Genomic DNA, 24,382 nt, shown 5'->3' on the forward strand with positions numbered 1-24,382 from the left:
GTGGCATACGCCTTGGGCTCCCTTTCCCTCTGACTGGGGCAGGAGAGGACTGATTTCTTGGAGCATCCCTAACAGCCAAGGCACTGTCCTGTAGGGATGAGGAGACACAGAGATTTTCCTCAAAGTTTTGGAGCCAAGATGACACTTTCTCCACAGTTGGTGTTTCCACATCTGGACAATACATTGCTGCCAAGCTGTTAGAATACGACGCTGGGGCACCTTGAATCACCTTTCGCCACATGGCCCATGTGCACAGGACATCCTCTGGATCTTTGGAGACTTCCTCATCATCTAGATCACTGTAGATGACTTCCACCACTGCTAACTCTCTCAGGTACTGGATGCCTTCATCTGCGGTAGTCCACTTTTCTGAGGAATTGACAAGATCTTCCTTGAATGGATATCTTGCCCTCACACTTGAGAGGAGCCAGCTCCAGAGACTGCAAACTGCTGCCTCTTTTCCAATTCCTCTTTCAATTCCCCGGTTTCTAGCGAGGGACCCCAGCTGTTGGGCTTCCTTGCCTTCCAGTTGCTGACTATCAGCCCTGTTATCCCAGCATCAGAGCAGCCAGGCAGCAATCTGCTCACCTGGCTGGTGGCTGTAATCTTTCCGCAAGTCCCGAAGTTCTGAGGACATCAGGGACCAGGTAGTTTCCGCTTCCTGTTTAAGCTCCCTCACTCCTTCCTCCAATTTCTTTATCGAAGGACCAGCTTCTAGATCAAGCCTTTCCTCTTCTTCTTCTTCCCTCACTAATCGATGGTATGGACCCGTTGATCTCCTTGTCCACTGTTTCCTTTTCACTATTGGGGCAATTACTGTAGTTGTTGTTGTTGTTTGGGTCCCTATCTCGAGCATGGTGTCCTCAGATACAGTCTGGGTCCCTGCCTCAACCATGGTCCTCTGAGAGTGTTGAACTATGGCTCGGTAGGCATAGGCCAGGCCCCAGTACAGTGCGAGAAGCTGCTGGTTTTCATTGGGATAGGCAAGGCACCCTTCTATCAGGTGGTGTGTCAGTTTGCCAGGGTTACTTGCCTGTTCGGATGTAAAATCCCAGATTATGGGAGGTGATAACCGTCCTAGGAATCTGCCCAAATCCTTCCATATACCCTGCCACCCAGGGACCGGTCACTTGAGGGCACATTTCAGTATTGCCTCACCTAAAACTTGCCTTCTCTTATACCAGGATGAGACCAGATTCCACAATACCCATAATATGCCACCAGTATTAATTATGAGTATTGAACAGCTCACATAAGGGTGAACAAGGACCTCGGGAGCCTGCATAATAAAACCATTCACATCAATGCCTGGTAGGGAGAGGGAGATGTGTTCCCTCATCTCCTCCACAATATAGCTCCCGCAGCACAACAAAGCCATCAGTGCCAGGACAAAGCACATAGCCATTATTTGCATTAACATGTTCCCAGACTCAGCAAGATAGAGATAAGCAAGCAGCTAACAAGCTCTGTGACCTGCACAGGAGCTTGCCACTTAATAACTAGCTATAGAATGCTTAATGCAAAACTGCCGTTGTCGTGCCCCACGTTGGGCGCCAAAAAGGACTGTGGTGGGTTGACCCTGGCTGGATGCCAGGTGCTCACCAAAGCTGCTCTATCACTCCCCCTCCTCAGCTGGACGGGGGGAGAAAATATAACAAAAGGCTCGTGGGTCAAGATAAGGACAGTTTAATACAGTGATAGCAAAGGTCGCACGCACGAAAGCAAAGAAAAAACAAATGATGTTATTCTCTACTTCCCATCAATGCCAATTTCAGAAAATCGGGCAGTGCTCTGAGGGTGTGGTAAAAGAAAGCTCCTAGAGTGAAGTAGCTGTTGCTGTACAGCTTTCAGAACAAGAAGAATTTGCTACTTCTGTTTTTTGGATTCTCAGAGCACAGTACACTGCTTTAGTCCTTGAATGTCAACAAGAGGAAAACCAAAATTATTATATAAAAGCCTGCAGAGTGGATACACATGATTATTGAAGTGTTTAGTATTTCAAAGTGGGGCTTCTTAAAGATACCAATTTAAGAAACTGAATTCTGCAGCCTGTTACTGCACAGAGCACTGAAATGGAACAGGGAGAAACTGAAGCATGAACAGGGAGGCAGCTGAAGGTGACCTTAAAGAAAATTGGAAGGGACTGAATCGCTAGGCAGAGAACCTTGTTATCGGTGCATTGCTTTATGCTGTACCAGGCATGTTTTCAACAGCCTACTGAACAAGACCACCACAGGAAAATTATGGTAGAGAAACACACGATTACCTGGTAAATAACCACATTTTCTAAGTAATCATATGCCAGTGGCAATACTATGAACATAGCTGGCTCTTCCCAGCCTGTTGCAGACAACTGACCTCTTTATTTCTTAAAGGGGAATAGGAGATACAAACACTTCAGCTTGATGCAGAGGCAAAGTCACTTTCTAAGACAAGGAAAAAAGCAACAGAGACATTATGTAACAACATTATTTTCTGTGTTTGTTCTGCTTTTCTGTGGTGTCATCTGACAGCACAAGTTGTCTGACAGCATTTGAGCAAAGCAGAATTCCAGAAAATGAAATGCAAATATTCTGAGGTGCATCAGACTAGTCAGTCTATGGATGTTACGCTGGGTGACAAAGCATCTCTCGGGTATCTGCAATAGTGCCCAGATTTCATCTCCTAATTTATTCCATCACTGACACTGGAATTTTCAAAGCACATCTTCTGTTGTACACTTTCAGTTTTTCTCTACTTAGGATTCTCACACAGAATAGGGATACTTTACAGGGCTGTAAAAGTATAAAGATGTCTTGAGTCAAAAAAATATTATGTTACACCATTTTAAATTTCCTTTTATATCATAAAAAAGGAATAGTGTTACTTAGTATTTCCCCCATTAAAAACATTTCATCTATAAGAAATTCTCTCATTATCATTTAAAAAACTTTAAAACCACTTAAGGAGGAAGTGGGATGACAGTTATAAAAAAAAAATCACAGAAATGAGCTCTTCAGGAGACAGGCTTTCTGGTTATTCCTTTAGTGACCAACTACATGGGACCTCAGTCATTGCCACATTACAAATTATAATGTCAAGTGCAGAAAGATAAAACTGTATTTATTCCCTTATTTATTCCCTGGTTTGAGTCCTATCTTACTATATATTGTTAGAAATGCCTCTTTAACCAGGGATGTTTTAATGTTTACTTTTTCTCCTGTTATCTCTACATAAAAGTAGAGAGCTGAACCCACATCTAGTACGACCGGTATATGTGAACTTACTGACCATGATTTGTGGATGGATGGAATACATTCTCACCTTCATTTTAGCATAAATCTCGTGAGGTTATGAGAACTTACACGTAAGTTGCATGGGGAATTAGAAAACAGAAATCAGGATCCCTCTTATGACAACAATAACCATGATGAACTTGGTCTTATGACACTATTTGCATGTTCATTATGTGCTACTGATCTCTATTCATATGTACCTTTCTGTATTGTGAAAAGACTAACAGGAGATGTAAACTGAAAGTTTGCCTAATACTTTGATGAATCTAGCTGGAAACCTTGATAGCTATTAAGCCATCCATAATGTGCTATCAAGGAAATCAGAGGGCAAATTTGTCTCTCCGTCATGCAACTGAGAGGAGGATTCTTGAAGATAAACTTGTTAAACTAGTAAACCAGACCCAAAAGAACTTCAAGTATGTATTTCTGTAAGAAGGACTGCTGCGGTACTGTTTCTATACAGTGTGATTTTCTTAATAGCAAACCTGATTCTGGAATATTCTTCAAATGCATAAAACCATGCAAACAAATGTGTATGATCTCCTCCTCTCAATCTCTCCTCCTCCTCATCTGTGAGTCTTGGGGAAAGAGGTGCAAAAGTGCTAAGTTTCCAGTCCAAGACTGATATGTGACAGACTCAGCCATTCACAGGCATCACGTTTCTTTTCTTCACAAGAACATACGCAGGGCTACTGTTTTCAGATTAGCAGAGCTATTTTGTTTCCATGACTTTGCAAAAGCTTGCTCATTTTCAACTGTGGGAACCAAAGCAGAGAGCTGTATTTGTCATTTGTTTACAGATTTTTGCATAACAAGTGCTTTCTGCATTATTTCAGCTGTTACTCAGGATCAGTCATTGTTAAACCTGATGAACATTTAGGGATATTTCCCCTAGTCTAATGCAATGAAGATGGGCAGAAATTCGGGGTGGGGAGACAAAAAAAAGTAGCAACTCCTTGATAGTCTCAAGACACTGCTTTTCTGACTAAGCACTCAAATAGCAGTTAAGGAATCAAGTTACCATTAAAGCCAATAAACTACAAACTTGGAAAACAAAGTTTCTTCTGGTGAAAGACATTTGTTGTTATGCCAACAGCACCATCTTACTCATGCATTTAATTACTGTAACATTCAGCTGCATAGGAGCTACTGGAATAGTAAGTCTTAAGGCCCTAAGCAACCTAGAGACATCTAAACACCCAGCGTTATCCAGTTGCAATTCACAATGATGCAAGTTTTCTTTATGAGCAGCTGAGCTAGTGAAGTTTGCTTTCCTATACATTCATTTCCCACAACTGATGGAGAGCTTTAACTGAAGCTTTGGCAGAGATCTCACTCCCTGGTGGCTTCTCTGATGCCTAGTAATGTGCAAACTCAAGCTGTGGTGCTCCCCTCTGTAAGGGCACTTCACTGAGATTCTTCACCCAAACACCATCTATTTTGAAGAAACTTGTTTGACCATAATTTTTACTGTTTCCTCAGGCTCAGGCAAATCTGACTGAAATTAGCCAACAGGGAGACAAACAGATTGGTAGAGGTAATTTGAGAGACACAGGACAGACACTATCAAGGATAATGGGAATTCATTAGCCTTTTTTCCTTCAGAAGCCAGGCTAAAAAGAGCAGAAAGCAGGAAAATTCCTCTAGCATAATGGACAATATCCAACATGCACTATTTCATTTTCTCTTGATTTGCTCTCAGTAAAATACTGTCAGCTTGACTGCATCAGTCAGTTCTGCAACAAAATGAGCACCAACATCCAGATGTCAGTAGCTCTACACAAAGTCCCATGCTTTCCAAGATACCACTTGTAATGTTAATTAATATTAACACACATTCTTTTCCAATTATTTGTCAGATTAAAAGCCTGTCTGCCTCTGTTGAGACAGGAATATTCATGGCTTTATCATCACTTCCCTGTTTATCATCATCACTTCCCTGACATAACTGTTATTCAGGCCCATGAAAAGTACATTTATGTGGTTCACTATTTGTGTTGCTGAAACCAGTGCCTCTGTACACACCTAAGTAGAAAGATACTGCTTGAAGATAAATGCCTTTTTTTTAATCCAGCTGCTCAAGTGAGCCTTATGCTCTGATTGCACAGACACTTCCCTCTCTACCAGTGAACAAGGAAGACTTACAGAGGGGCACCTGCAACAAGAGTGTCCCAGGAGGAATGTCTCTGGCTAACGTATCAGCTGGCAAGTTTTGAAGGCAAGAAAATGAAACCATTTAAGGGTTTGATTTTTCTCCTTTCTGAGGTCACAATGTGCTTGCTATTTGTCAGCTGCAATGAAAAAAAAAAAGAACTAAAAACATCCTATGGAGGGAGCATACAGTTCATGGGCTACAAAGTAGTATTACTGTATCACTCCCCACTTACCTTGTTGTAAGCTGGGCCTAGTAACAGCACAGCCAGTTTTCAGAGTTCTTTAATACGCAGTTTAATGTTTAAACTCAGTGTTAGTCATCAACCAATGGAGACCAGAGATCACATCCTAGTCGGCAAAGATCACATGAAATAAAGCAAAGTCTTAATCCTTACAGACACTTCTGCCTTAAATTCCTAACCCTTACTCAAAACTACCACCAGCCACTGATAAAGACATGCCACCAGTCGTGAAGGAAAATAAGGACCCCACTGACTCCAGCTGTTGCTCTTAATCTCTGAACCAAATAGAATTAGGCAAAAAGTAGCAAGAGTTATCAGTCCTGTTCTGAAATTAACTTTCAAGCAGCCTTAGTTGGAAATAAAAGCACATAGACACCCCTTTCATCGAAGCTGAACTGTGTCGACACCAGCCCTCATCCTGGGTCTCCAAACCCATCTCAGACTGGGCTAATTGTTCCTTCATTTTTAACAGCCAAACCCTAACCCAAACCCCATTCCCAGGCAGCCAATACTTACGGTGAAACTATGATGCAAGGCATAGGCTTAACACCCTGGCTTATTCTACATTAGAGGAACACAAAAGATTCTACTGCAACCTAGGAGATTCTACTTTTTTTTTTTTTTTTTTTACTAAATCCTAACCCTTATAGTAGACTTAACTACCCAGGCAACAAATACCTCCCCAAAATTCTATGTAGACCAGACACCATCCTCTAAATTTAGGGCAGAGCATAATCCAGTAAAACTGAAGTTCTTAGAAATGCTTTTGCAGAAAAAAAAACCCAGCCCTGACCAAACTCCAGACCTAAATCTAAATGTTAAGGGAGGACCTATCATGACACCATCTACTTGTCCTAGCACAAAACTCTGTACACAATCCAGTCAGAATCCTGTGTCGTGTATCTATGCTGTGAAACTGCAACTACAACAATAAAAAGCCAGCTAATACCAGAGGTAAACTTAAGTATAAGTTATTGGTGCACACTGGTACAGACAAGTTGAAAGTCTTTGAGATACAGAGAATGCAACACAGGCTGCAGATTTTCAGTCCTTTTCTGAAAGCCCATTCTAAGCTCCAGCTTTAAGCCTAAGCAAAGGCATTATCCAGGATACATTTTCATGAATGAATGCACAAAAAAAATGAAACACTCTGACATCTTCCCTGCAAAAATGCTCTCTGCATGATACACTGTCATTCAAAGATATAACTCCCAGTCAGTTCAGGAGTTTTCAATCTGTACAGATGTATTTCTCTTGGCCAAGACAAATGCACAAGCTTTGTAAGTGAAAATGAATGTAGATAAATGAATGTAGATAATTCTCAAGAGTAAGATAGCTACAGTTAATTTAATGTAAAAGGAACTTGAAAATGGTGCCAAACTTCTCAATCACTGGAAGTCCAGAGAATAAAAAATATATTATGTTAGTTAGATAACATATGCCCTTAGTTTTAGCATAATCCTCTTTCCTCACCATCCACTGCAGTACTGTCAAACAGAATAATTTAAGTAGCACCGTCTGTGTTATCAGTAGGGAAAAAGCCATTTGCAAGTTTTCACAGCCCCTTAATGGACCCACTCCGCTCTTGACCTTGACGCTTTAGTCTATGCCACCATCCTAAACTTGGCTCATGTCAATTTTGGAGTATGCTTCAAATTGCATTCAGTTGAATAAAATGTGAAGTGTGTTATCTTTCAATTTTAAGTGATTGTGCTTCAGTGCATCAAAATGTATCGGATCTTCCATAAGAATCTCTGCTTGGCACAAGCAAACACCTCCCAGAAAGCAAGGCTGCCTGAAGAAAGGACTAATTAAGAGACCAGAGAACAAACTCTCCACATAGCTCTCTTTCAAAGGAACACTGCTTCCTTCCAAATCTTTGCATAAGAAAACTATGCTGTACTGTATACCTTCACAAGACTGAACACATACACACACATTAAAAAGGCTACAATGGAAAGATCTGTACCTGCACTAACTTGTTACATTACCATAACAATTTTACAGACGTTCCTATTTTGTAATCAGGAGCCAGTCGGTGCCTACAGAGAACAGACAGTCTACATACACTGGATCTCTTTGTAGTATCTACCTGTTAATATACATCAAGGGAGAGCTGAAAACTAGGTTAAATCCAGCATACAGTGATAATTAAAGCTGGGAATCTGGTCAGCAAGGGTTTCTTGAATTCTTGCACAGAACGGCTTGGCTCGCAAGCTTCACCACGGTGCCTTGTGGGGTACCTATCAGTCATGGATCCCATCAAGATCTCAACGCAAGTGATTGCATGGGAATATATACGGCCAGGAAACCAAAGTCTCTAGTGCTATTTAATCCAACAAATATTCTGCCCATTTTGAAGGAAGCACAAGTTAGCCCTGAAACAGAAGGATAGTATTATTTACTAAATCAAAACACTAACACCCTGGGCTTTCCCACTCAGCCTCTGAACCAGACCAAAGCAAAATATGCTTTGTTTGCAAGAGCTGATGAAATCATAGCTCCAGATGAGATAGCTATGAGCTGCTGTAGCCAAAAAATAAACTTGTATTAAAAAAGTGCTTATTTTTGGATATTCAAACATGGAGACATAAATATTTCGTGTGAATTTACAGTATGATCAAACTGAAGAATTACGCAGGGGATCCTATCTGCACTCACATCAACAGCAAGTTTCCCACTGACTTAAATGACAGAATGCCAATCTTTGTTTAGTAACAGTATACAGAAAATCACACTGAGTTGGTGGGGCATGGTATTGTGGGTCGCTCTGTGTTAGGTTTTTAAACTACCTGCTTTACCCTGATACCTGAACACCTTTGAACTGCACCTGAATTCCAGCGTGTTCTTCCTCTTGACACTTGTTTGAGCTATGAAAAGCCTTTTTACAGATGTTGGTCAAAGATAAAACTTGCCAGGAATCTTACAGGACCTGTAATGGTTTACAACAGCAGTGAACTCAAGGCAAATCTCTCAAATCTTTGGCAAGCAACCTAACCACCCTCTTATTTTGCATCACTGTATTCAAAGCCTTGCAGAGACAAGGAGTCACACATTCATTTTGGTTTCTGGATTCTCATATATTAGTTTTTTAAAATATATTTTGTTTGAAGAGTGTGATAAAACCCAATTAAAAATGCATTTACTTCTAGATTCAGCAGCAAAGAGATGATATGCCATTTTTCCAAATTTGCTGATGAAGAGAGGGAACAAACATTTAGTTTCACAAAAGAAAATTTAGTGCAAATCAAACAACTCAAGCAGAAAAATAATTTATCAGCTTATCCTCCTAATGAGAAAAGAAAAAGAGATGGGAGTGCACATTTTTGGCAGCGTTAACAACATTAGCTAGAGAACATTAAATAATGAGTTGGCAGCAGTGAGCCTTTGATTCAACTTCTTTGCTATGAATGAGTTTTGCATTGCAAAGCAGGTTTGTAAAATTTAACAATGTTTTTACACCATACATTTTTTTTCATATGCTAAGTATCTCAAAATTAGCTGGGCCTGCTGGACTTCAATGCTGTTGCACACCAGCAAAAAAAAAAAAGGAGATTTTCAAAGACAAATGGAAGTTAAACATCCAGCTCCTGACTTTCAGTACGATTTTCAATGGCAACCAAGTATTTAATTACTATTTATGTAGGAGAAAGAAAATGTAACATGTACAGTAAAACACACCTAAAAGATATCCTTCTGCAAGTGTGGTAGCTCATGCTGTGCACCTCAGGAGATGGTCAGGCTGTTCTGTCTGGACTGCTGAAACACACTATTACTCCAAATCTCTTCTCAGCTGCTTGCCCCATCCCTTGCTTTTGCTGCAGCATGACACCACATATAACCATCGTCTAATGTTTTCCTGACAAAACGATCAATTAAAAAACCCACTATAATAAAAACATAGTTCAGATTATTCTGAATTATTTGTGTTAGAAAGCAGCTTCATCTAGTCACACATGCTAGCACACCTAAGAGGAAGATTGCCTCCAACAGGGAATGGTAACAAGCAGATGGACCATGCTGGAAAATAATCTCTTCAAGCTGGCACAGGAAGAAGCACGCCCAAATAGAGCTTTATTTCTGCACAGCTGCTTCCAGGCTAGGGGAACAGTCAGCTCCAGGAATATCTCTTCCAGAGCAGAGCTGTGTGCAGAATGGTCAAACACAGCCTCCAAGTCTGAAAACTAGAGAGATGGAGAACTTGAGACACTCGTGCAAGGGAAAAAAAAAAATCCCTGTTCCCTTCAATCTACAGTTCATGACCCTTCATTACTATGAAGGGCACAACCACCCTATGGCAAGACAATATTCAAATCTGAATTCACAACTCCCCTTCAGAACAGCATGCTTGATGCAACAAAATTTATGCTTTTTTTGTACTTATTATCTGGGTCTACTTATATTTTTATTTCAGAACCATTTGATATTTGTGTTGCGATTTTAAAAAGCCTGCTTTTCATTTTACATTGTGGTGACAGTTCTTTACATTTTGACACAAGAAACCAAAAATCTTTCCAAAAGTTCTATTAATAAAAATCCTTACAATACAGCTGATCAGATAGCTTCACTAGGATTTAGGAAGAAAGCCAGGCTTCCAACTAAGATTTGGAAGCAAGCCTATAAATGGTTTAAATACTAATAAATTCAGCTGTTCCCCTTATCCCTGGAAGTCCATCCCATGAAGATGCCAAGTTGTCCTATCTCAAGACAAGGCATGAAGTCTTTCAAATATTTCTGATTGCTTCTCACTCTCAAATACCTCAATGACATACCAATTCATCTTCCTGCACAGGACATGTCCTTGAAATAGTGTCTGACCTAGAGAAACATAACAGGGAAGTGTGCTGAGAGCTGATGCCATGTATTGCTTGAGACAAAAGCCAACCCTATTCCAAGATGTACTGCCTTGAGAAAACAAAGATTATGATACATTTCCATTGTACTCACTTATCACAGGCTCTGAAGCAATTCTTGGCGATATCAAAATATCCCTCTGTCTTTGTCTCAGAATAGGGGCAAAAATGCAAAAGGCTTTCACCTGCAAATTTTCAACTGAATTACAGAAGAGGAAAATCTTTACTGAAAGCAGTCCAGCACTAGCACCACAGAACCTGTCATTTATTTGGTTTTTGTACTCTTCCAATGATAAACTAACTTCATATCATGAACACAAAATAAACTCAAGAGTATGGCAATTAGTTTTGACAGTGAAAGTGTTCATAAACTGTTAAACATCAAACGATTCACCTCAGTTTCATAAGATTGCCCAGATCCCAAAGATAATCCAAACAAAATTCTAATAATAAAAAAGAAAATTAACTATGATTGGGCTCATTTAAGTCTATAATTTGGCTGCTATGCATCTGTAATATTTTCCCCATTGGGTCATGATAGTTTAATGGTTTCACTTCTGCAAGACAGAAGAGATGCAAGTTATTTTGAGCACATCACTTGGAGATTTTGGAGATCATAACTGGATTTCTGCATCCTTTATGCCTATTCTGCTACTATTTTGTCAAAGGCAGCATATCCTCCCTAATAAAATGTTAAAAACTAGCATGAAAAATAAGGGAATAAGCAGCTTATATTGAGAAGGTTGAAGAGTGTCTAAAGCAGATCTAGAAAGTCAACTGTGTGATGAAAGGAGAGGAAGAGATAAGTTCTGGCCAAGCTCAAACCTCCCAGCTCAAGCCACTTGCTCAAAGTGTTCATGGTAGAGCCCCAAGCTGCTCCCAAGCACCACAGCAAATCCCTTCAATACATCTTCTGTATAGTCCCCACCTGACATAGACAGTGGCAGGAGCAGCTACTGCATTTTCTATTTCCCTAAAAGGTGAGGCACATCAGCATTCCTCTTGGCCACATGAAAGGATACCCATTGCTCAGCTCTCTATTTCATTCATAGCATATACAAGCAGGTGCAAGAGAGTGGTCCCAACCATTTTCTGTGGTGCAGCAGGGAGAAACCTCAGCAGAACATGTAGCCATTAGGAGTGTCAATAAGGAGAACGCAACCTCAATAAAGAGCTCAAGAACAATTAACTGCAGCGCCTTCACGTTTGCTTTCTTTCTTTTATCAGTGTTAGGTTTTACAGTTGGGCAAAAGTATCCTATGCCAGGTCACAAGACAATAGCCTGAGGGACAAAGGAAGCTGGCATGAGTTAAGTTATACTTAGGTGGCTCTAATTTAAAGGCTTTTTGAGCCCAAGACATATAACCCCTTTTGAATTTAACAAATTCTCATCTAGGTGAGTCCAGGAAACCAGTCTAAGCTTAGAAACAAAAAGTACAGTGTCTACAGAAGGCCCTTCTGAAATTAGTAGAAAGCTATTCCTGTCAAAGGGAAGAGACACAGCTTTTTACACAATTCACTAAAATATATGCAAATATTTCTCTTCAGCATCAAGAACAGGGCAAATAAAGACAGACTGTGCATCTTTTTTTTAAATAAGAATCAGTAACTTAACTCTCTACAGGAAGTGCTTTCTTCCCCCCCCTCAAAAAAGAGTCTTCTATTAGCATTAACCTCAACAGTGCAGTCACCCGTTTTATGAATGATATAGTTCCCAGCAGCAAATAATGGGAAAGTGAAAGCTTTCTCAGAAAAAATGGGAGGAAAAAAGCTAGTTTTTTCAGTAACAATGATGAAATTTGTAATAAAGACTAGCTGCCACTGAACTCTTATTATCAGACAAATCAGTTGAATTCACCTTATATTACACATACATTGTTATTTATATCTGCTGTCTGTCAGTATATGGCTGATTTCTACAGAGATGACAACATGATTTACTAGGCACACTGATGTATGGGGCACAGCTGTGCAGTCAGGAATGGAAGTGCTGACTCTCTCATGACTTTTAAACATTTGAACCACTGAAGTACTTTGTAGTCTTGAAGGTCAGGCACACACTATGCAATAACATTAGCACAGCAGTTTTCCCCAACATGACAGGAGCAGTTATAAGCATAGAGCAATGAGGAAGGAGAGCTAGAAAACACTGGGGTGTTTGGCACTCACTTCAGGATAGCCCTATACTGTGTCACTGAAAAAGCAGAGGATGATGCTGCACAATGATAAGCCTAGCATGAGCACCTGACCCAGTGGTGTTCCTCAGTCAAATGGGATCAAATGACTAAGATTTACTTAGGCAAGTTAGGACAGCAGAATCAGGCCCACAGAAGGATGCAAGTAAAATGATTACAAGGTTGTATCTCTCAATGGTATTATAGCTTCATGTATAACCAAAAGGAAATTTAGCATCTATACAGTAATAAAAAAACTTCTACAAAACGTATGCATCACTGCTGCAAACCAGCAATTTAGAAAGAAGATACAGCAAAAACAATCCAAGAGAGTCAGTCTGAACAAATTGCTGTGGATGCACAAAAGCTGAGCCAGCTGTGCTATTCGTTAACTACAAGATGCAATAGCTGACTGATTATTGAGATTGTTGGTAGAAATATGATGAACTATTTTAAAATAATAATAAAGACAGCATTATTACTATGCAAATCAAAGAACAAGGCAACCTAAGTCACTTTTCCATATGTAAGATACTTCCCCATGCTACTCAAAAGCAAAAGAAACCCAGTAAAAAAAGGAAATCAAGGAAACTGCTTGTCTCAAATATAAACAGCATATGACAAAAGTGACTATTTAGAGGGCTGTCTGCACTTTAACTGCACTTTTTACTTTTAACTGTAACACTGTAACTGTCTGTTACCAGTTATATCAACTTACATGGACTATTGCTAGAGCACAGTTTCAACATAAGTCAGTCAGGTTTTGAGGCAACCTCCCAGCAGAACAAGTAACCTAATTAGTTTAAAGATGAAGCCTGGTAGATTTATGAATGGCATTATGGGCCACAAGTTCCCATCACAAGGACCTGGATTTAATCACACAAGAATCCCCTTTTGGTCCTGCATTGCTAAGCGGGGACTAATTTCTTGTTTTGTGCCTGTAGGTACCATGGCTACTACTCGGTCCTTCCACAAAAGTCACAGAAAACAGTAATAATGCAGGTTCACACCAAGCTAACAAGAGTAGCAAGCCCCTTCTGGAGAGCTGGGCGATGATATTTCCGGACTGCACAAGTTATTTACCTTTTCAATATTCTTTTCTAAGCTTTTACTAGGTAGTCTACTGTCACCATTCCCAGGCCACTTTTAAACCATAAAAGGCCTGCAAATCACACTGTTTCTTGGTAGTAATACTACACCTACACATTAAGGTCCCATTTCTGAAAGTTTTGGAAATCCTTGGGAGACTTATTATGATCTATATGAACAGCAGTGCCATAGGACAATATGACAAAGTGTTAGATGGTTTCACCTCATAAGCAACTTACTGACTTATTAGAATCTAGTAGGTTTGCCACCTACAAAAGTTCTCCTTAACATCAACCTGTAGCAAAATATCAACAATGAAACTTCACTAAAGCATGACAAAAAAAAATACAAATTCTTTTCTTCTGCACCTATAACAAGGTTCCTACTAGGGATTTTCTCTTCCAGCTCATACATCCACTTCCAAATGTTTATCAGTCATAAAAAAAAAAAGAAAGCACTAACATCTTTATACACTGATGTATTCAAGCTCTATGCAGGCTATTCAAGCCAATGTATAATACCATACTCCGTTGATACCTCAGCTCCACTGAGACCTGCCTTTTGGCTTTGTTGCCTTTTGTTAGAATTCCCCGTCTGAATGATGCTTGCATATTGAATAGTTACATTAAACAACTTCATCTCTTTCTAGAGTCTTATGCCCTCATCTCTGGAGACCAGGGACATTTCAGACAGACAGCTCTGCAAATCGATTCAGCAGGAAGTAGATAGTTCACTTGATTTGTTAGTTATAAAACTTGCTGTTTAGCGCCAAATACCCACAATGCTTTTTTCCCCCCTCCCCCTTAAGTAGTGTGGGTCAAGCTTTTTTTAATTACGTCAACCTAATCAGCAATCAGAAACTATGAATACAGAATGAACCCTCCATCATAAAAAGCTCAATAATAACTTAAAATCCAACTCTAAGAGCTTGAAATTACTGATTTACACGCACCTCTCTTTACACTTAGTTACCCTAAATAAGAAATAATTCCCATAATGTTTCACATAGTCAAAGAAAAGATGAGAAAGCTCAAACATACTTTCAGTTCTGTGGGACAGGAAAGATGTTATTTGTGAATGTGAATTTACCTGGTACTTCTGTAAGTGTTATGACACATTCATGGTTTACTGTTCAGTGACACTACCTGTGCTGCATGTAGTTTTGACTGTAAGATATTACCATTGTCTTTCACCTTCAAAGTGCTTTCTTAGTCTTGGGCTTTTCATCCTGTTACATACCTTACATTCATGTTAGGAGGTATTTGATTGCCTGTAAACAAGGAAATAATCAGATTAAATTAATCTTTTAGGCATTCATGTAATTTTGCTTCCATTAACTCTGTCTTACTGACTTCCGACTAACCTGGAAAAGTTTAAGTGGGGGTGCATGGAGGGGTGAAAATACTGGTTAGAGAACAATGACTGGAATTGCTTTAGCTGGTATGCAATTCCCTTAACACCATACTACTGTTTCTGTACAGAAATTCTTATGACTAGAAAAATATTGAGGAAAACAGTGTTTCTGTATAAAAAGCTGCTTTTGATAGAAGAGGGAATAAAATTTCATCATGAAAAGACATATTTGCGCCTGAACAAATTCACCATTTTGCCCAGAGGGAGAAATTCAGTCATTTACACCACGAATAGGAGTGCTGGCTGGCAGAGAGAGCAAACTGTACACTGGATCAAATTTTCACATACTTGCAAAACTATCAGTTTTCATATTAAGTGAAAATTGGTAGTTTTCTATAGCTCTGTTTTCAATATTCTCAATCACCATCAGTCCAGGGACCAGAAATCCCAAGGTCAAGAACAAGCCCCCACTTTCAGAGTCAAAAGTTCAGAATCACCTTTTACAAAAATAGGCATCTTTTCACTAGTCCCTCTAGGTCTCCTGGAGTTACACCACTTTTTTGCAATGAACCACTTTGTAACACTTCAAATTAACAGGCTACATAATAGCTCTGTTAAATAAAATCAGATATTACAGGTGGAAATGCTTTTCTTCCCACAAAGACTCTTAGATCTTCAAAAACTAAACAAAGAGAAAGCTAAACCGAGAATTAGTTTGACTACACCATTTATCTAACTTAGTTTGTAGAAAATTAATTTGCATCTATTAGTAGTAACTCCAAATATTCTGCATTAATTGAGGCCTGCTTATAAGGCAACTGACATTCCTCTCAAAAGGTGTGCGTCTTTGGCTTACACAAAGATGTCCCGATCCATGACTAACACTCCTCAATGTCAGGAAAACAATATTCATCATAATCCAAATTCCCTCCACAGAATTCAGTAAGAGACTCTAGCTGACTTAGTGAGTTTTTACATTATCTCATAATATGGTCACCTCATCAGTCCTTTTTGTAGAAACTAAACAGAAAAAAAACAGTAATATAGAGCTGAACCACCAACATTCACTCCAGCAAGTGTCCCCATAAGGCTCTCTGTTTGTTTTAGTTTGATTTGTGCTCATCTGAAAGCGTTAACTATTAGATTGACAGTGGTGTTCTTGAACTACAGCAATATCTTCATGGTTTTTTTACCAGTGGCAGCTTGGGGCTTTTTGAATTGGGGATAGCAAGTAGTTATTTATTTATAGAGGCTGATAGAGATGCAGCTGCACCTCTGCATGCTGCAGCAATTTCTACCTACAGAATCAATCAATAATGCCAGGAAGACAGTAAATGAAGGTTTGCATAAGGTAAAAACACATGTATACATGTAGCATTCTTACCATATCCTCCCTGTCCTTACTTGTTTTCTTCTGTTGTGTACTAGCTTTAAGCAGTTCAGCACAATCTTAATATATGCTGACAGAGTGCTCTAGCAGAATAGAGCTGAACTAAGTGCTGGTGTTTTCCCACTGCAATGTAGTATTTCCTCTGTTTGGAGTCCCCTTTAGTTGGTGTTTTCACACACACTAGTTGAAGTTTATCACATCCTATACCTGCAAAAGTAGTTAAGACTACAGTATATGGAGCCAGACAAATGTAGCAGTATCGCAGTCTGAAACTCTGACTAACAGAATATTAATATTGACCAAAGCTAACAGAAGGACAAACTGCTTGTATTAGGCACAGTAAAGGACTTAAGCATTGGTAAGGTAGCCTCTGCTTTGCTGGTTTCCTGCCCTGAGGAAGGACCATGAATTCAAAGTGAAGTTCCTGACCACCTGTGTAGTCATCATACAGGTATGGACAGTACAAGATCTCACAATCCAAAAGTAGACTAAACCCATCAACATTCTGAATATCCACATATATCTGTATAGAGCAAAGGAAGAGCAAATAACGAGGCAACGCCTTAACCTCCAAACCTTAGGAAACCATTGATACAGAGCACTATCCGTCCAGTCATCAGAACAGCCAAGAACTCACCTGGGAGATTGGATGCACTTCCTTTCAAAGAACCCCAGGCAAGGCAGACTGCTTTCTGCCATGGAAAGTGGCACAGCAAATCAAAGTCTCTCCTTCACTAGAGGAAACGGAAATGCATATAAACTCATCTATCTTGGGAGAGACAGTCTCAACTTCCAGTGCTAAAGTGGAGTTGCTGTGCAGAAAACAAAAAAGTCTTCGGAGAAGGGAAGTCAAAAAGTGTGCATAAGAAGGAAGAAACTTCATGGCAAAAGACAAATCACTCTTTGGGAGCAAAGCCATGTTTTTGTTTTGTTCTCTAGTTTTGCCAGTGACTTGAGAAAAGAGGCTAGAACCAGCCAGCACAATACCCATCTCTCCCTCCTTTCTTTTCTCCAAGTTTCCTGAATTCTTTACAGCTGTGATGCTTGCTGGAAAGAGAAGCAGGAAAGGTTCCTCTGAACCAGGAACAGCCTGTCACACGCTTTTGAAAGGCAACAAGCTTCTAGACAGAGAAGGAATTTGAATCTAGGTCTCTTCTGTCTTCTATAAGCACTCTTACACTTATTTTATTTTTGTAAAAAAAAAACAACCAAGCCCACTCAAGTAGAATGACACCAGCCCTATCAGTAAGGAAAGCAGCAGTCATCCCTTGCATTTTATTTCATACCTATTCCCAGGCAAAGCTCCTTACAGAACATGAAAAAAGGAATGCTAAGTTTCAGGATCTCAGTTGAGCTTAGGACTGAGCTGCATGTTCCTGTCCCACTAAGGCACTTGTGGATATAAGCAGAGAATAATTTCCAGATGCTTGGCAAAATAAAATGCTTGAGAATTTCTGCAGTTCATCTACCTTGAAGATGAAGCAGCAAGGGGTCTTTGGCAAAACTAAGTGTCTAAGTCTCACTTTATACACCCAAGTGGTTTTTAGTCTATAGCATCACATCCAGATAGGTCCTCTTCAATTCTTAAATTTTAAGATTAAGTAGAAGGGGGGTTAACTGTAGATTTTACCTGTGCTGCATCATAAGGAGGTATCTCTGGTTTCGCACAACTGCACTGTTGTGGTACTTTCTACTTATGTTGAATGATGTGCTGATAGCAACAACTTGTAAAGTACATAAGATTTTTCACAACAGTGTTTGTCAGTAAGGTTTCAGCTTTGGTTACAGCACTGGGCATTTAGCCATCTGAAATCCATCAACTACAAAGGCTTATACTTTTGTATAACTGCCTTCTCTCTGGTCTGTAATGCCTGGAAATTTCTCAGTTTCAATGCTTATGCTACAAAGGAAGTTCTCCAGTTTCTAAGTTACTTAAGGCTGACATGCTCCTTTGAGAAACAAGCTTTTTCCAAAGGTATCAGAATAGCAAGGCAAGGCTCCTCCATCTTCTGCAGCTTATTCCATCAAGTACAAGGGAATCTGGGCATGCAAATTACACAAAGCTAAATTAACCAAAGTCTTCATTTTGATATAAAAAGAAAGGATTCTTCTTAAATCAAGCATTAGAAGCTGCAATTTAATCTAACATTTTGATATAGTACAGGCAACTTCAGACATGGGGAGAAGAAGAATGTGACTCACATTTCTCATTTGCAGTATTCCATGAAAGAGACAAGGTATCATGAGGACCTAATGCTGTATCTTCACATTATGCTGCAGTATCACCAAGTAATTTTTGGTAAAAAAATGCTCCAAGTTTGTTACATGCTGAAACCTGAATGCAATCATCCATCACAGCTCAAGAAAAACTGCAACATTAATCAGTCTGTTCAGTGGTGCCGTCATCCAAACACTCCAGTAGACAGCTAATATTGACATACTGCATGTGAAAAAGCTCTGGTCTACATGCTAGGGTCCACTGCATACAGCAATATTCTCATTTCAGTGCAAATTTGCTCTTTGACTTCCAAATAAACAACACACAACTTCATCCCTAAACCTACTTAGGCATAATAAGCCACTTCCAAAACACTACTGTTAGGCTATTCCCTGCTCTGGAGTGAGCTGGGAGACAAAGCTTCACTAACTAATACCTCAATTTTCTTTCCTTTTTTTCTTGGCCTTAATTTCATGTAGGAGACTGAATTAGCCAGGTTCAGTATGAAAATCATTCATTCAGCCTTCTCTTACATATAGCCCCCCTCATTTTTTTCAGGGTCACTGCTGACATTCTGCTTTTATCCCACCTTTAGCAGAGACTACCAGGCTTCTTGCTCAATCCCAAGAACGCTGTTTAGTCTGACAGCTCAGGATGTTACTCTTAGAAACTTTTTTTGCAATGCTGACTTTAGTTTTCTTGTAGAAAAACTGATGTACTTAGGCAGATGATCTTGCTTTCTCCATCCATTTTAACAACAGAAGTCTGCAACTCAAAGAAAAAGTGCATATCCATCCACACACAAGGAAATAAGCATCTAGTAAATAGATACAAAGTCAAATCAGGAGGAGAGCTAGGCAGTTTCTTTGTTCCTTGTTAACAGTTTAAACCCACACCCTTCTCCAACTTACTTTTGTATCTGGCTTGAGCAGAGGGGCAACACTGAGTGCACAAACAGGCCTAGGAATTGCTGCAGCTTTATTCCATCTCCCTTCAAAGTTGTATTTGGACACAAGGCTGAAGAGAAACCAGATATTAGGAAAGTTCCTCTACTCATTCCCTAGAACATGCAAACTAGAAAGACAGCAATAATTGTGTAAGTTACATATAGTATGTAACACTGAGTAGAGATTTCAGTTCAAAGCCTCATTCATCCCAAGGACTCAAATAAGCAGTTTAAAACGACAGCAACTCCCTGTTTTCTCCAGATACTGTCTCTTTGCCTGTATCCTTTAGGAAGGGATTTACAGCACTGAATCTCAATGTTGTTTCATCTTTGGGAAGGAACAGAAAGCCTGGCAGATAGTGCCACCATATGTTGCCAACTCTCCATTTGAATAATGAGAGGTGTCTTGTCATAGCTAGGGAGGAATAAAGCTCTAAGTTTCTCAAAAACTTATCTTTCTTGAGATATTTGGGAAGGGGGGGTGGTTATGTCTTTCAGTCTTTTCCAGCAAGCCAAAACCCTTCTACTTATCTTTCAGTGTCTCTTCATGTCCGTCACCTCTAAAAATCCCATCCCTCCTAAATTAATTCTGCACACCTTTTCAGGGAGGCTGGAAGGGTGAGATAAGTGACAGCCCAAGTAAAAAACTCAGATCCTGAGAATTATCAGAATGCTGTTGCACAGAAATATCCTATTGTGCCCGAGGACCCTGCCATAAAGAAACAATTTTTTACCCTGGGAAAGAAGGTGATAGGAAGGATGTATAGTTCTAGCTGAACTGAGCAACGGGAACTGAAAGCTCAAACTGCTTCACCCCTGTGTGGTTAAGGCATTTCTGTATGTGTGGGTTTAACAGCTCTAAGCTGCTGTTGCTCAAGAGGTAATACTCCATTTACATCCAAGCTATAAAGTTTTGGCAACAGTCCCCTTGGTTTATAACAGTAAGGGACTAGGGCAGATATTCTTCTCTCTAATGGGGAAAGGTCAATATTTTTAATACTGGTTTTATGATATTTTTTTTTTAGTATTGCAAAAAAAGGTGCTTTAATTCTTTGTCTATTGCCTGAATGATTTAGGGAATAATATTGGACCACCCTAAAAGTATAGCTGGATGGTTGTCATTTTTCAGTATTTTCCCTCAACTAGACTCTTCGGAAAATGTGTCAATGATAATAGATCATTCTTGTTTCAATTAATTCAAACCCTATTCCCAAGACTTTAAACATATCCAGCCCAAATCCAGCTGGAGCTCCCCAAAGCAACTTGCAAGTCATTCAATCACTGCAAAGGCCAGGAAACATTTGTAGTGGCAGAGCGAGATAATATAAACTCTGTAAACTACTGATAGCCACATTTCAGAAGACACATAAGGAAAACAAATACCTCAAGGAATGACAGAATGAAAGCACCTGAGAACTATAATGAAAATTTGCCAGCTTAGAAACAAATTCTGCTTGCCTGCCTTTAGTGGCCAGAGGGGAAAAAAAAAAAAAGGTTATTTGCACATCAGTAAGAATTTTCTGTAGTAAACAGTATTTGTGAGCAGTGAAAGGAGTAATAACAGGATGTATGTCTTCAGAAGAAGGGGAAGAAATTGCAGTTTCCTTCCTTATCCTCTGGAAATAGCTGAAGACCTTGCTCCTGGATATGGCTGAAAAGGGAATGCCTAGGGAAATCCATTCTGACATCCCACAGAATTCCGTGCAGAATGTCCCACTTCTGGGAAGAGATTCACACTTACTAGGGGTTTCTTAGTAAGAAGAGAGTTGTTCTTTTTCTGGCATTCACTTCCTTTTTCTATCCAAAGGATAAAGTATAGAAACCAGGGAGAATTTTCTCTCAAGAGGTGTGCTCTCCCTTCAGTATCTGTATCCACAAGGCTCTCACTGATACTCATTTTAGCCAGTCTACCCTGAGTGAATACTGAACAGCCCTATGAGACCTGGTCTTCTGTCTTTAGAGGAGGGCAATCTGAGTCTACAGACATGCTTCTATTGGACGTTCTTCTGGAGATGATGAGGCACTAGAGACAGCCCAAAGCCAGATGCGGCCTTGAAAAGTATTCATACTATTACCTTCTCACTGGAAGAATCTGGCACAGCTAAATTGGGATAAAAATTCTGCAAAGCTGTACTTGGAAAGCTTTATTCCCTTATGTGGGAACTGCTGGCACAGGGGACCACTTTTTCAATTACTTTAAAAATAGTTACACATGTAACCTTAGATCATGAAAACAATACTGAAAATAAACCCAATCACACTGCCTTCTCATTCCTTCCAGTCTATTTTCACGTTTCTTTTTGTTATGGCAAAGACACTACTTACTCTTGATCTAACTCAGATGTGTCTAACTTCCAGATTCTCATGCTTTCCAGAGAAATTCTTAATCTAATGTGGAAAGGACAGCTTCTCACCAACAAGTTCCCTTGAAACCTTTACAACACCTCCACTCACCTCCCCCCCCCCCCATTCAATATTCCCAAATCCTTGCTTAATGCAGAAACTTGCCCTCACTACATATACAGACTGCATACAGGCCAAGTTAGATGTCACCTCAGAAGTGCTGGATTTTCCTTCTGTACCTGTTGCTGCAATACTCCCTCATTTTACTTTTAGCCAAAGCCTAACCTGAATGAGCACAGAATGATTTCATGGGAGTCTGGCTGGACCTCATGGATGTGGGATGGCTGTTTCTAAAGAGGATGTGGCATGTTCATTATTACAATCCATTTTAAATCTACAAAATCCTTTCCCTAGGAAACTAGAGGAAAACAACTGTATGCAACAGGAACACATTAAGTTGAACCAGCCCAGAAGGATCCCTGTAACATTTATCCTAAGTCAAAACAGTAATCAATATTAAGAGAAACAGAAGGTGATTTGTATTTAACTGATTAGTTTGGAACATACCATAGGAACTCATTAAACTGCAGTAGGGACCAGGAACCAATACAACTAGATGTAGCAGGAACAAAGTAACAAACAAGGATAAAATTATTCATATTGGCATAAGAATTGGCAAACTTCAGTCCCAGTTTAGGTCAAATGAAGTGGATTTACACCAGAAATCTCCTCAATTCCTTGCATGCTCCGTGAGGGAGCAATGTATTCTTTCCTAACATCTTAGCATACAACAGTGTCATTCCTCAGACACTGACAAATATGTAACACTTGCAGAAAAGCAACGTGTGGCAGAAGACCAGGAAAAATTCAGATCAGCAACAAAATATATGATATTGTTCAGTTGAAGTGATAAACTGCTTAAAGATATATGTATGAAGAGGGATGTTGGAAAGACGAGTTCTTGGGATTTGGCTGATTTTAAGGAAGGAAAGAGGGGAAAAAACAAACAAAAAAGAAAATAAGATGAGCCCTAGTTCATCTTTTCTATAAATCCTGCTGAAACAAGCCACACACCCCCCACAAGCACATGGTGATTAACTCCTTCATAAACAGAGGGCCTAATCCCTATTAAACACACAGAAGAGATCATTTAGGTCTCTGCTATCCCAGGTCACCAGATCATGGCATCCCTTTCACATGCTGTTCAGGCATTCTGAAGTGCCTTCTTCCTTCCTGTTCTCACTACTAAGACTTCTGCATTGATCATTAAAAGCTTTCTTACATTCAGGCTAGATGTAGTAACAGTCGGCAAATACTTCATTTTGTAGCATCAAGTCTTGTATCTTAATACTTTCACCCGTAGTACTTCTGTGTTTTTTCTTAAGTAAAACTGCTATATCCCTTTTCAGATTCTATCAGGTTAAGCTACAGTTTTATGCTTGGACAAGAGACACACTTCTTTCCCTGATCACTTTTTAGAACCTTCTCTTTTTCATAGCTGTGATGAACCAGAGCTGTGCACATACCCCAAGTTAGGTCAGCTCAAGATTTGTACATACAGTGCTGTTTATGCTTCCCTTTAGCATCCTGGAACTGTTAATTTTTATTTTTTTTAAATAGGTGAGTAACAGTGATCATTGTTGGACAGACTATACCTGGAGTCTTTTTCTTCTCTCCATTTCAACTGAGGAAGTGACACTCCTGACTTATAGCAAAAAATCTCATTAGTATTTTGTAACTGATTGACTATGCATTTTGCACTGTTATTTAATCTTACCTTGCTGGTCAAAGCAATCTTTTTTTTAAAAATCATATTCAAAACTTAGTGTACTGCAAATTGTTTCAAATTGGTCATTCACAAATCACACTAATGTAGCCCAAGTCTTTCTGCCAAAACAATTGACAGACATACTAAATACAACACCAAGACCAGTTCTTGCAAAAGTCTTCTTCAGAGGTGATTGAGTACTTGTAGTAGTAGCCACCAATCCAACAGTTCCCATTACAAAACACTTTCTCTTTAGCTAAGACCTTACACATGTTGGAATAATCTAGAGATTTCCTTTATGGCTCCACATCACATAGTTCCACCAAAAACCATATGGATTAGATCTCCTGCATTTACTTCATCTAAAAATACAGATGATCACAAATAATTATCAGCTTATTTTAACATCAACTCTTGCTTACTGTCCAGTTATCTATGTCTATAACATACTTTGCAGAAGAGGGATGTACTTAGAGCTCTTCTTGCTACATACACATGAGCCTGTAGTTTCCTCATTTAATTGTTTTCCATTTTAAATACTGGTTCTACATTATCTAGTCTCTAATTATATAGCGAC

General features: G+C 39.5%; 2 long non-coding RNA genes across 2 annotated transcripts in view; both read right to left on the minus strand.

Annotated features, from left to right (window-relative positions):
• LOC138686832 (uncharacterized) overlaps window positions 1-18,614 on the minus strand; it is a 37,220-nt gene extending 18,606 nt beyond the window's left edge. Inside the window, exon 1 of the long non-coding RNA XR_011326135.1 lies at window positions 17,168-18,614. This is a non-coding gene — a long non-coding RNA (uncharacterized lncRNA). The remainder of the gene's footprint in view (window positions 1-17,167) is intronic.
• On the minus strand, window positions 8,888-17,159 carry LOC138686833 (uncharacterized). Its single transcript, XR_011326136.1, has 2 exons — window positions 11,453-17,159; window positions 8,888-10,489 (listed from the first exon to the last, which is right to left on the minus strand). It is a non-coding gene; the product is annotated as an uncharacterized lncRNA (long non-coding RNA).
• Window positions 18,615-24,382: the final 5,768 nt, after the last annotated feature.

This window comes from Haliaeetus albicilla, chromosome 9 (genome assembly GCF_947461875.1).
Source record: "Haliaeetus albicilla chromosome 9, bHalAlb1.1, whole genome shotgun sequence".
NCBI classification, from domain to species: Eukaryota; Metazoa; Chordata; class Aves; order Accipitriformes; family Accipitridae; genus Haliaeetus; species Haliaeetus albicilla.